The following is a 13,880-nucleotide window of genomic DNA, read 5'->3' as shown; positions in this document are numbered from 1 at the left end:
GCAAGAACTATAACAAAACCCCACAACATCTTACCTATAGAGGAACAAAGATAAGTACAAAGATAAGAACTACTCCTCAGAAGCCACACAAACAAGAGGATGAAGTGAAACATTTAAAATGTTGAGAGGAAAAAAAAACCAACAACCTAGAATTCTTTACCCTGCAAAATTAACCTTCAAAGGTGAAGGAGAAATAAAGACTTTCTCAGCCAAACAGAAGTTGAGAGAATTTGTTGCCAGTAGACCTGCCATGCAAGAAGTGTTAAAAGGTGTTCTTTTAAGAGAAGGAAAATAATATAGGTCAGAAACTCAATCTGTATAAAGTAGGGAAAATATCAAAGAAGGAGTAAGTAAAGGTAAAATTAAAACTTTTCTCTTTCTTATTCTTGATTGATCTAACAGACAACAGTTTGTTCAAAATAACAATACCAACAATGTATTTGATTATGTATGCTTAATGTATATATCACATATATAGATATATACTTACGTATGCTTAGATACGGGCTTCCCTTGGGGCTCAGTGGTAAAGAATCCGCTGCCAATGCAGGAGATGGGGGTTCAATCCCTGGGTCAGGAAGATCTCCTGGAAAAGGAAATGGCAACCCACTCTAGTATTCTTGCTTGGGAAATCCCATGGACAGAGGAGCCTGGAGGGCTACAGTCCATGGGGTCACACAAGAGTCAGACATGACTTAGCCACTAAATAACAATAGCAATCAAAATTAAGTCAAAATCACTATATTAATTTTAGACAGAACAAACTTCAAAGCAAGGAACATTATCGAAGATAAAGAAGGGCATTACACAATGATAAAGGGGTCAGTTCCGCAAAAAGACATAACAATCATTAATGTGTATGTGCCTAACAACAGAGGGTTAAACTATGTGAGTCCAAAATTAATAAAATTGCAAAGAGATATAGATGAGTCCACTATCATAGTTGGAGACTTCAACTCTATCAGAAATGGAGAGTGCACAGAAACATTCTCCAAGACCATATGTTAGGCCATAATACAAATGTCAATCAATTTAGAAGGACTGAAATAATAGGAAGTATGTTCTCTAATCACAGCAGAATATTAGAAATTAATAAGTGAAAGAAATTTAGAAAACTCACAAATAAGAGGAAATTAAACAACGCTCCACTCTTGCTTGAGACCTTTTCTGAGGTGTTTGAGGTTCCTCCTTACTACTTAAGTCTTCCTATCAGACTGAGACACTTTTTGACATGTTTGAGATCCTTCTTTGTCACAAATAAAACTTTTTATTTGTCACCATTAAAAGTCTGAATTTTTTTAACTGATTCTTGGACTGGACTCATATCCATCAGCCTATTCAACTTTAGTACCTGTCTCATCCTTGATAGCTTTCCAGAACTACTACCGTCACCTCATGAAGCCCCATGAGTTTTCCCAATTCAAACTTGGGATTCTTTAGTACCCTTACTTCTCTAACAATGACATCATGGAGTGGATAAGTACTTTGGCAAATCTCATCTGTGTGTTTTCCAGTATTGTCTGGAATCAATTTATTGACCACTTCTTTCAAGTTATTTGTCTATAACTCTAGGGTCATGATTTTCATCATCATCTTCTGGATTTGGCAGACCTGTTGCTGCTGAGTGTAAGAGATCTTCCAAATATAATTGTTGCATTTTTTAAATAAAATAGACAAACCAATTAACTTTCAGTAGTCTTGACACTGACATGAGCTTCAATCACAGGGTGCCATTTTTTGAACCATGGAGCACATTTTGTCATAGGTAAACTCCATGCCATAAAGTTAGGTAGCTTTGCCCCGAATAGCCTCAGTAATTAGCTTGAGTATTCTAAATGCAACTTCATCATCCTACAGATCAACAAGGCTCATTTCAAAAACATGATATAATTTGAATTCTTGAGTTCTCATGACTAGTGTTTTTCCAATATTTCTTGTACTGAACATAACTGTGCTTTCACATCATAACAGTCTTTCTAAGGAACTGGATCAACCACTTTCTTCTTGCTTTCCTTTTTGCCACCTTTCATTAGGTACCTGTTCCTGCCAACCGTCAAGGCACTGCTGCTCAGAGCACTTCATTCATTTTGAGACTCTGACTTCCCTATCCTGACATGTTTTTGATTTTCCCCTATCTATTTGAGATTCTCCCTGACTTGTTCTACCCTCTTCCTGATGTATTTGAGACCCATCCTTTTATATATATATATATAGGAAAATATAGGGGAAAATTAATAGCCTACTCACAGCCTCTTGTTTTAAAACTTAGAAAATTTTAATTTGGCTTTAAAAATTTCCCCTCTCTGACAAGACAAAAAAAGTGGAATTTTCCTCCCTTTTCCTTAATTTGGTAGCTCCCAGAGAATAGTTTTTCATTCTAAGCAGTGAAAACCAAGGGTGGAAAGGGTTGCTGAAAACTGGAGTATTTATTTATAATCAACAATTACTTGGATGATCACATGGGCTCCCCTGGTGGCTCAGTGGTAAAGAATTCACCTGCCAATCCAGGAGACATGGGTTTGACCCCTGGGTTGGGAAAGATCCCCTGGAGAGGGAAATAACAACCTACTCCAGTATTCTTGCCTGGGAAATTCCATGGACAGAGGAGCCTGGCGGGCTACAGTCCACAGGATTGCAAGAGAATCAGACATGACTTAGTGACTAAGCAGCAACACCACACCAGCACTGAAAGACCCACCTGAATTTTGTAATTGAATGTCTGTGCATGCAGCAAAAGCCCAGAACATTTTGAGATGCAGAGTAGTATCAGATCACCATCTGGATCATAAATAATTTATACATTTTAAATACTTTGGAATCATATGGGTCAGGCAATAAATAATATACTAAATCTCAGTGAGAAAAAAATTCTCCAAATGTTGTATCTGTGAATCCAATTTAAATCCTAATAACAGTTCTGAGAACTTGATCAGAATGCAGGAAAGGCCCTTAGTGCTTATGTAAAACTAAATGAACATTATTCTTGATTTTTTTTTAATATACCAAAGAACAGCTGATCAAATTAAGGTTAAATCTCCACTGTCTAGTCATGGGAGCCAACTGGAATTGAATTCCACATCCAATACCCTGTCTTTGGATAAGACTTTGATGTAAGACTCCCTTATCAGATCCTGACCAAATGGTGACTTTACATGCTGGGTCCTGAGTTTGAGAAATACGGTCAATGCTTTAGGGATTTTTGAGAGAAGTTGCTGAGGTATCTGATTATTTTCCTTTTTTAGTTGCACTGGGGTTTGTTGCTACATGCGGTCTTTCTCTAGTTGTGGCAGGCAGGGGCTACTCTAGCTGCAGTGTGCAGGCTTCTCGTTGCAGAGCACAGGCTCTAGGCACACAGGCTTCAGTAGCTTAGGTGCTTAGGTGCTTAGGCTTAGGTGCTCCAGAGCATGTGGAATCCTCCAAGACCAGGGATGGAACCTGTGTCCCCTGCATTGGCAGGCAGATTCTTATCCACTGTACCACCAGCAAAGTCCCTGAGGTATCTGATTCTTGAAGAAAGACAGAAAGAGAGTCGGGGGGCTGATCTTAGTTGGTGGTAAGATGGTAAGACAGAGCACTGGGCTGCCTCAGACCTTGGGAGTGGGGCACTGGCAGGGGGTAAGGTCAAGCTGGATGTTGTCATGAGGTCACAACAGAAGCTCTTCCAGGGTGGAAGCAGGGGCCTGAAGCCTAGAAACAAACTAGGTTAGGAGCTGGCAAGGTAACTTGACCACTGACCTTCACCAAGCACTTGTCAGTGACTTTGGTCAGTCTTTACAGGCCCAGCCATCCACCTGCCAACCCCTCTTCGGGCAGTGCCTTAAAGGCCCCGCAGATGAAGCTTCAGTATTACACTCTCTGCGGTGGATTTCAATGAGTTGATTGGGCACTTTTTTTTTTGTCTTATTGGGAAATGAAGGATCATGTGCAGTTCCTCTGAATCTGAATATGTGTGGACACAAATGTGTGTTTTGGGGTACTTCAAATTTTTATTTCAAATATATTGAAAGAGTTCTTTCGGACTTAGATGTCTGTTTTACCATCTATCTCTTTGGATATACCCAAAAAGGAAAATTATATTACAAAATAAATTGGTGAAGGTATTCCTCAGGCTTCTTCACACTGAATACAGTGATAGATTTACTTCACACTAAAGTATATAAAGTGCTACTAGTCCTAAAGTCACTTATATGTAAAATCTAAAAAAATTAAAATAAATAAGCTTGTAGAAGCAGAGGATAGAATGGTGGTTGCCAGGGGCCGAGGGTGGGGGAATAGGAGAGATGTTTAAGGGTATAAATTTGCAAGTAGTAGATAAATAAGTCCTGGAGACTAATACACAGTACAGTGATTATAGACACCCAAAATCGTATTATAAACATTAACCTTACTAAGAGACTAGATCTTAATTGTTCCAAACACTGAAGAAATGATTATGTGATACGATAGAGGTGTTAACTAATGCTACAATGGCAATCATACTGTAATGTAAATATATCCATCTATATGTCATACACTTTGAACTTACACAATGTTTTATGTCAAATATATCTCAATAAACAAAATAAATTATATATATATATAGTTTGTGGGAATATAATTTGATACAACCGCTTTGGAAAATTGTTTTACAATGGCTACTAAAATTAAACATACGCCCACCTTATGACCCAGCAATTCCACTCCTGAATACATACCTAAGAAAAATCAGTGCATATGTTCACCAAAATACGTGTATAAGAATATTCACAGCAGCACTGTTCATACTAGTCAACATTGGCAACAATCAAAATGTCTATCAACAGGAGAAAGATAAATACATGGGTGGTATATTCATACAACGGAATAATATACAGCCACAAAAAAGAACAAATGACTAAGATACACACTAACCTGGATGAATATCACGGACATCATGACGAATGAAAGAAGCCAGACACAAGAATACATACTGTATCACCCATTCAAGAAAAGACAAAACTAAAAGATTGTGTGAAAGTTAAAGTGTTAGTCACTCAGTTGTGTCCGACTCCTTGAGACCCCATGGACTGTAGCCCATCAGGCTCATCTGTCCATGGGATTCTCCAGGCAAGAATACTGGAGTGGGTTGCCATTCCCTTCTCCAGGGGATCTTCCCGACCCAAGGGTCAAACGCTGGTCTCCTGAATTGCAGGCAGATTCTTTACCATCTGAGCCACCAGGGAAGCCCAAAGGACTGTGATAAAAGTCAAAATAATGATTACCTCTGAGAAGGAGCTATTATTAACAAAAGCAATAAATGCTCATTGTAAAACACAAACAATGGTGCCTGGGCCTCTCTTTCCTGGTGTATCTGCAACACTAACTTCTCACCATTAAGTCTTTGTTTTAGTCAGGGAGGCCTACCCTGACCACCCTATTATAAATTGCAATCCACACTCCTCAACTCTTGATCCTTTTTATCGTCCTTTTTCACTTTTTCTATTATGCTTTTTACCTGCTAAAATACTCTAGAATTTACTTCTTGTATTTTTTGCTTACTACTTTGTCCTCTTGCTAGAACAAAAGCCCCAGATCCGTTGACTGGGGAATATAAAGACCTGGCCCACTTGCCCCAATTCAGGGCATCACCACAGGTTAATTCCTGCTCCAGACCTCCCCATGGGATCCACTGAGACCTTTGTTACAACTGCTTCCAAACCCAACTTCTCCCTCTGCCCAATCAGACTTCACTCACTCCCCAAAAGTATTGATTTCTTGAGAACTTCCCAGTAAGTTTCCTGCATGTGCTAAGCTAAGCTAAGTGAATCAGTCTCAAAAGTCTGTTTTCTAGAGTATCTTAACTGTGACTCTGAACTCACGGAAACAGAGAACAAGGCAGGATCAGGTACAGGGGAAGAGTCACGAGTCCAGATTTGGACACGTTATCTTTGAAGCAACTTTGCCATATCTAAGAAATGTCAAGCAGGCAGTTGCATGTATGAGAAAAAGAACAGATTTTTTGCCCCTCAAGCTGCTCATGATATAATCAATAAGATAAGATGTGCTCCGCAAAAAAAAACCCATAATATGTGGTGGTGGTTGTTGTTCAGTCGCTCAGTCACGTCCTACTCTTTGTGACCCCATGGACTGCAACACACAGGTAATATGAGCTAGTGTATTACACAAGATTATAGATGATGTGCTAGAGAGGTTCAGAGATGGTCAGGAAAGATCTCATGGCAAAGGTGACATTTTTTAATGTCATCAGTGAAGATGGGAGCAGAGGTGGAGCAATGTGAGCTAGGCCTGAAGATAAAACACCCAGAGCAACACACCGGGCAGGGGGCAGTTCAATTTAAATGGAGGGTCAAGTACGCAAAGGGGCTTAGTGGGACACAAGGTTAGTAAGTGTATTAACCATTAACCAGAGTTCTCCAGAGACAACCAATAGGATATGTGTATGTATTGAAAGAGATTTATTATCAGGAGTTGGCTCATATGATTATGGGTGAGTGCTCAGTTGCTAAGTCATGTCTGACTCTTTGTGATCCCAGGGACTGTAGCCCACCAGGCTCCTCTGTCCATGGGATTCTCCAGATAAGAATACTGGAGTGGGTTGCCATTCCCTTCTCCTAGAGATCTTCTCAACCCAGGGATCGAACACACCTCTCCTGTGTATCCTGCATTGGCAGGTGGATTCTTTACCACTGAGCCACCTGGGAAGCCCCACATGATTATGGAGGCTGGCAAGTCCAAAATCTACAGGATGGGCTGGAAAGTTGGAGACCCAGGAGAACTGATGCTACAGTTCAAGTCCAAAGGCGTGTAGGCTAGAGACTCGGGAGAGCTGGTAGTGCAGTTCTAGTCTGAAGACCAGCTACTGTAGAGCCAGGAAGACCAATGTTGCAGGTGAGGTCTGAAGGCAATCTACTAGATAATTCTCTCTTGCTTGGGGGAGGCTGGTCTTTTTGCTCTAGTCACACCTCCTAATGATTAGACGAGGCCCATCTACATTAGGGAGGGCAATCTGCTTTACTCAAAGTCCACCAATTTAAATGTTAACCTTATCCAAAAACACCCTTACAGAAACACTCAGAATAGTTTGACCAAATATCTTGGCACCCCTTGAGCCAGCCAAGTTGACATGTCCAGTAAACCATCACCAGAAGGTATGGGTCAACTGAGGAAAGACCTTGAATGCTAGCATTCGGGCTATGGGAACTTATAAAAGTTTAGAGGCCAGAGGATTGGAATGAGAGATCCTGGAGGCAGAGAGAGAACTTAGGAGACTACTGTAATCATCTCGGCAAGAAGCAAAACAGGATAATGACAGTGAGACTGGAGGTCAGTAAGACTTTGAATGCTAGAGATTAGGTTGTTTAGAGGCCAGAGGATTGGAATGAGAGAGCCTAGAGGCAGAGAGAGACCTTAGGAGACTACTGTGATAATCTAGGCAAGAGAGAAAGCAGGATAATGACAGGGAGCCTGAAGGGAGGAAACAGAGGCAAGCAATGTGAAACAGACAAGACTTGGCAAGTGACCAGTCCTGGGGGATGAGGGAAAATACGCAGAGAATGACTTTGTAGTTTCAAACCTAGGCAACTAAGAGAATGGTGAAGCCACTGAGAGCAATGGAGGCATCGGTGGAGAGAAGATGCCTGTCTCCCTGAGGGCTCCTCTTGTTGCAGAGTTTGGGGCATGTTCAGGGTATCAACTGATACGGGACTTCCCTGGTGCTCCAGTGGTTAAGAATCCCTGGTGGTCCAGTGGTTAAGAATCCACCTGCCAATGCAGGGGACACAGGTTAGATCCCTGGTCTGGGAAAATCCCACATGCTGTAGGGCAACTAAACCCGTGTGCCACAACTACTGAGCCCACACACTCTAGAGCCCGTGCTTCGCGACAAGAGAAGCCACTACAAAGAGAAACCTGAGCACCTCAGCTAGAGAGTAGCCCCTGCTTGCCGCAACCTGAGAAAGCCTCCTCGCAGCAACAAAGACCCAGCACAGCCAAAAATAAATAAACAAAAATAGATATTTTAAAAATTATTGCATAACAAATCACCCAAAAATGGTGACCTAAAACCAATAAAACATTTTACTCACAAATCTGAGGGTGTCTGGGCTCACATAGCTGTTCTCACCCATTGTAATGATGAATTGTATTAATTTTGTGTTGGTAACAGGAAATTAATTCTTCACATAGGTATTATTAAATGGCTGATACAAGTAAACATTTCTGTGTATTACCTACTGAACTTTTTTTAAAATTGAACACCGCTTTTATCTACTGACACTGATTAATTCTAGATCTACTTCACTGCCCTAAAAGAAAATTATCTGCTGTGCTACCTCTTCTATGCCAAGAAAGCGTTCTGAGTTAGAGTATGAAATGTCTAACGTGCTTTAGAAGTAAAGATTGGTTGAATGAGGTATCTTACATTAATTTTAGATCTCCCTTTAATTGTAGTTTTATTGCACTTAAATGTTAATCACCCAGTCGTGTCCGACTCTCTGTGATCCCATGGACCGTAGGCATACTTGATCTTAGCCAAAAGGCTGAGAAGCAATGATTGTAGTTTTCTAGGATTTTATTAAATACTCTAGATACAGTTGAAAATTTTAAAACAACTTTATTGTGGCATAACTTACTACCATAAAATTCACCCTATTTTTAAAAATGCAATCCAATGATTTATAGCCATCTGATCAAGCTGTGCAGCCATCACCACAATACAACTTTAGAACATTTGTATCATCCCAACCCCAGGCAACAACTGTCTCTACAAATTTCCCTCTTCTGGACTTTTCATATAAATGGAATTGTACAATATATGTTCTTTTGAGTCTGACTTCTTTCATTTACCATGATGTTGGCAAGGTTCATGTGTGTTATAGCATGCATCAATACTTCATTCTTTTTTATAGCAAAATAATATTCTACCGTATGGATACACCACATTTTGTGAATATCTACATACAAGTCTTTGTATGAACATAAGCATTCATTTCTCTTGTGTAGATCCCTAAGAGTGGATTGGCTGAGTCATATGATAAATTTATATTCAACTTTTTAAGAAACTAACAAACTGTTCTCCAAAGTTATGGTCCCATTGTTTCTTACCTACCACCACTAGGGTTCCTATTTATTCACATTGTTTCCAGCATTTGTTACTGTCTGCCATTTTTCTTATAGCCATCCTAGTGAGCATGAAATGGTACTCATTGTGGTTTTGATTCACATTTCCCTCAGAACAATGATATTAAGCATCTTTTCATGTGCTTATTAGCCATTTGTACATTGTCTTTGGCAAAAAGTCTATTAAAATCCTTCGCTCATTTTTAATTGAGTTTTTTGTCTTTTGAAGGCTGAGTTGTAAGAGTTCTGGAATAACAGGTTGAAATTGAATATAATCAATACCATCTTTCTGGAGTACATATGGTATTATGATTCAAATGCCCTAGAACTGTATTTATTTTTGTTTATCCCTCTAAGTAGGCATTGTGGTGGATACTACAATGCACTACCCAGCTCTTCCTTCTTGATGTCCAACTTCAAGTGTATGGTCAGCAGACAGCTCTTAGATGTCAGTCCTCCAGGGTCTGCCTCAACTGCAGAGAATCACCAGGCAGCCCACATCCAATGATCCGTGCAGGTGTATAAAGTTCTGGTCATTTCCACCCACCTCTGGACAACTCTGCAGGACTACTCTAACTGCAGCTCCCCATAGGGTCAGCCAAGTCTGTCACCAGGCTTGCAGCCAAGCTTAACTTCTCCGTCTGCTCAGTCCTGCTTTCTTCCCCTCTATTCTACAGGTGTTGATTTTAAGAGCACTTTGTCCCCCATCTTTATTGAGATATAGCTGACAAATAACATTGTGTAATTTAAGGTATACACTGTGTTTATTTTATATATTTGAAATTTTGCAAAATGATTACTACCATATAATCATTTCTTTATTGTGGTGAAAACATTTAAGATCTATTCTCTTAGCAACATTCAAATATATGATACAGTATTATTAGCTATTATTTCCCATTAGATCCCCAGAACTTGTTATTCTTATAACTGGACGTTTATACCCTTTGACTAGCATCTTCCCATTTCTCCAATCCCCAGCCCCTGGTAACTCTGTTTCTCTTAGTTCAGCTTTCTTAGATTCCACAGGTTAGTGACACCAGGTAGTCCTTGTTTTTCTCTGACTTGTTTCACATACACACGTAGTCCTTGTTTTTCTCTGACTTATTTCACATAGCATAATGCCCTCAAGGTTAAAACAAGTTTCACAAAGGACAAGATTTCCTTTTTTTCTCATGACTGAATAACATGTGTGTGTGTGTGTGTATGTGTGTGTGTATGTGTGTGTGTGTGTGTGTATCTCACATCTTTATGTTCATCCTTTAATGGATACTTCAGTTGTTTCCATATCTTGGCTACTGTGAATAAGGCTGCAACGAACAGAAGAGAGTCGATATCTTTTTGAGATATGGAAGTGGGACTGCTGGGAAGTTCTATTTTTAGTTTTGTGAAGACCCACTATAGTGTTTTTCAAAATGGCTGTACCAATTTACATTACGATCAACAGTACATGAGGGTTCCTTTTGCTCCAATCCTCCAACTCTTATCTCTTGTTTTCTTGATAATAGCCATTCTAATGGGTGTGAGGTGATATCTCATTGTGATTTGTATTTACATTTCCCTGATAACTAATGATGTCAGGCACCTTTTCTTACGTCTGGTGGGCATTTTTATACCTTCTTCCAAAAAAGTATCTATTCAGGTCCTTTGCCCATTTTTCAATTGGACTTTTTTTTTTTTGCTACTGAGTTGTGAGTTCTTTATATATTTTAGATATTAACCCCTAACAGACCTATGATTTGCAAGTATTTTATTCCATTCTGTAGGTTGCCTTTTCATTTTATGGTTCATTTCTTTGGCTGCACCAAAGGTTTTTAGGTAGCTGTAGTCTCACCTGTTTGTTTTCACTTTGTTGCCTGTGCTTTTGGTATCATATCCAAGAAACTGCTGCCAAGACCAGTGTCAAGGATCTTTTCTCCCTGTGCTTTTCACCAGGAGTTTTATCATTTTCAGTTCAGTTCTGTTCAGTTGCTCAGTCGTGTCCATCTCTTTGCAACCCCATGGACTGCAGCACGCCAGGCTTCCCTGTCCATCACCAATTCCTGGAGCTTGTTCAAACTGTCTGTTCGTTTCCAAGGCAAACCATTCAACATACAGTAATCTAAGTCTATGCCCCAACCATTAATGCCAAAGAAGCTGAAGTTGACTGGTTCTACAAAGATCTACAACACCTTCTAGAACTAACACACACACACACACACAGATGTCTTTTTCATCATAGCGGATTGGAATGCAAAAGTAGGAAGTCAAGAGATAACCAGGCAAGTTTGGCCTTGGAGTACAAAATAAAGCAGGGCAAGAGCTAACATTGTTTTGTCAAGAGAACAAGTTGGTCACAGCAAACACCCTCTTCCAACAACACAAGAGATGACTCTACACATGGACATTACTAGATGGTCAATACTAAAATCAGATTGATTATATTCTTTGTAGCAAAAGATGGAGAAGCTCTATACAGTCAGCAAAAACATTACCTAGAGCTGACTGTGGCTCAGATCATGAACTCCTTATTGCAAAATTCAGACCTCAATTGAAGAAAGTAGGGAAAAACACCAGGCCATTCAGGTATGACCTAAATCAAATCCCTTACGATTATGCAGGGGAAGTGACAAACAGAGTCAAGGGATTAGATCTGATAGACAGAGTGCCCAAAGAACTGTGGAGAGAGGTTTGTGACATTGTACAGGAGGAAGTGATCAGACCATGCCCAAGAAAAAGAAATGCAAAAAGGCAAAACGGTTGTCTGAGGAGGCCTTACAAATAGCTGAGAAAGGAAGAGAAGGTAAAGGCAAAGAAGAAAAGGAAAGATATACTCATTTGAATGCAGAGTTCCAAAAAATAGCAAGGAGAGATAAGAAAGCCTTCCTCAGTGATCAATGCAAGGAAGTAGGGGAAAACAACGAATGGGAAAGACTAGAGATCTCTTCAAGAAAGTTAGAGATATCAAGGGACTATTTCCTGTAAGAATGGGCACAATAAAGGACAGAAACGGAAAGACCTAACAGAAGCAGGAAAGATTAAGAAGAGGTGGAAAGAATACACAGAGAACTGCACAAAAAAGGTCTTAATGACCCAGATAACCACAATGGTGTGATCAGTCACCCAGAGCCAGACGTCCTGGAGTGTGAAGTCAAGTGGGCATTAGAAAACATCACTACTGGACTTCCCTGGCGGTCCAGTGGCTAAGACTCCACATTCGCAATGCAGAGGATACAGGTTTGATCCCTGGTAGGGGAACTAGATCTTACATGCTGCAACCAAGACTCTACATTCAGCAGTGAAGAGCCAGTACAGCAAATAAATAAATTTTTAAAAAGAAGAAAAGAAAATATCACTATGAACAAAGCAAGTGGAGGCTATGGAATTCCAGCTGAGCTATTTAAAATCCTAAAAGATGATCCTAAAAGATCCTAAAAGTGCAGCACTCAATATGCCAGCAAATTTGGAAAACTCAGCAGTGGCCACAGGACTGAAAAAGGTCAGTTTTCATTCCAATCCCAAAGAAAGGCAATGCCAAAGAATGTTCAAACTACCATACAATTGCACTCATTTCACATGCTAGCAAGATTATGCTCAAAATCCTTCAAGCTAGGCTTCAGCAGTACATGAACCGAGAACTTCCAGATGTTCAGGCTGGGTTTAGAAAAGGCAGAGGAGCCAGAGATCGAATTGCCAATATTCACTGGATCCTGGAGAAAGCAAGGGAATTCCATAAAAACATGTACTTCCGCTTCATTGATTATGCTAAAGCCTTTGACTGTATGGATCACAAAAAACAAACTGTGGAAAATTCTTAAAGAGATGGGAGTACCAGACCATCTTACCTGCCTCCTGAGAAACCTGTATGCAGGTCAAGAAGCAACAGAACCAGACCTGGTACAAAATTGGGAAAGGAGTACATCGAAGCTGTATACTGTCATCCTGCTTTTCTATATATAAGATCATATCATCTACACAGAAAGACAATTTTACTTCTTTCTTTTCATTTTGGATACCGTTTTATTTCTTTTGCTTGCCTAATTGCCAAGAGCACTTCTTAATTATTCTACACATTAAACTCCATCTCAGAATCAGCTTCCTGGAAAACCCAACCTCCAACAGGCAGCTTTCATTTTAATTCCTCAGAGATTGGCACATGGACACACACACATGCACACATACTATCACTTGACTGGCCCAGCAGTGGGCACCCAACCCAAGATGAATGGATCACAGCCTTTCCCTGGGAGTCGTGAACTTGGGAATCTGAGAGACTAAGTAGCTGCCCTTCTCTGGTGCAAACCTGGAAAATAGGAGGGTAGCAAAGAGTAATACCGCACGTTTGATTGCTCACTTACTCCAAGCAGGTCTCCAAGAGAACCTAGAGCCATGATCAACCGTTGCTCAGCACCTGGGAAAATAGCCCTCGGAAGGCTTTTTATGTTAATGATTGATGATTTTGTTGTGCACACCTGGAGCAATGAACCATGCTGTACCAGCTTGCCAGGATTGCTTTGCACAAACATCAAGATTGATGCTGCACACCTAAAGGGAACTAGCTGTCTAGCTGGGCTCTGCAAGGAGATGAAGGGAGCAGGGACGTCCATCTCTGAAGCATGCTATCTAGCATCAGGATAACCACACAACTGCCTTCTCCACACTCCATAGTGAAGCCAGAAAGTCTCCTGCAGTCTTTTGGTCTTAGATCCAAACCAGAAAATAGTAAGCAGTAACCTGGAGACTAATCTCTCTGCCTTGGCAATCATTTTTTCTCCTAGAACAGATCTACCACAAGAGCTCAGAAC

General features: G+C 40.3%; 1 pseudogene; it reads right to left on the bottom strand.

The window, feature by feature from the left end:
* The window catches only part of LOC139181559 (small ribosomal subunit protein eS1-like), a 251,412-nt pseudogene extending 237,946 nt beyond the window's left edge, over nucleotides 1-13,466 (bottom strand).
* Between the last annotated feature and the right edge of the window lie 414 nt (nucleotides 13,467-13,880).

The sequence above is a fragment of the Bos indicus genome, chromosome X, assembly GCF_029378745.1.
Source record: "Bos indicus isolate NIAB-ARS_2022 breed Sahiwal x Tharparkar chromosome X, NIAB-ARS_B.indTharparkar_mat_pri_1.0, whole genome shotgun sequence".
Taxonomy (NCBI): domain Eukaryota; kingdom Metazoa; phylum Chordata; class Mammalia; order Artiodactyla; family Bovidae; genus Bos; species Bos indicus.
The sequence above is the reverse complement of the archived record's forward strand: the minus strand, read 5'-3'. Positions and strand labels throughout refer to the sequence as shown.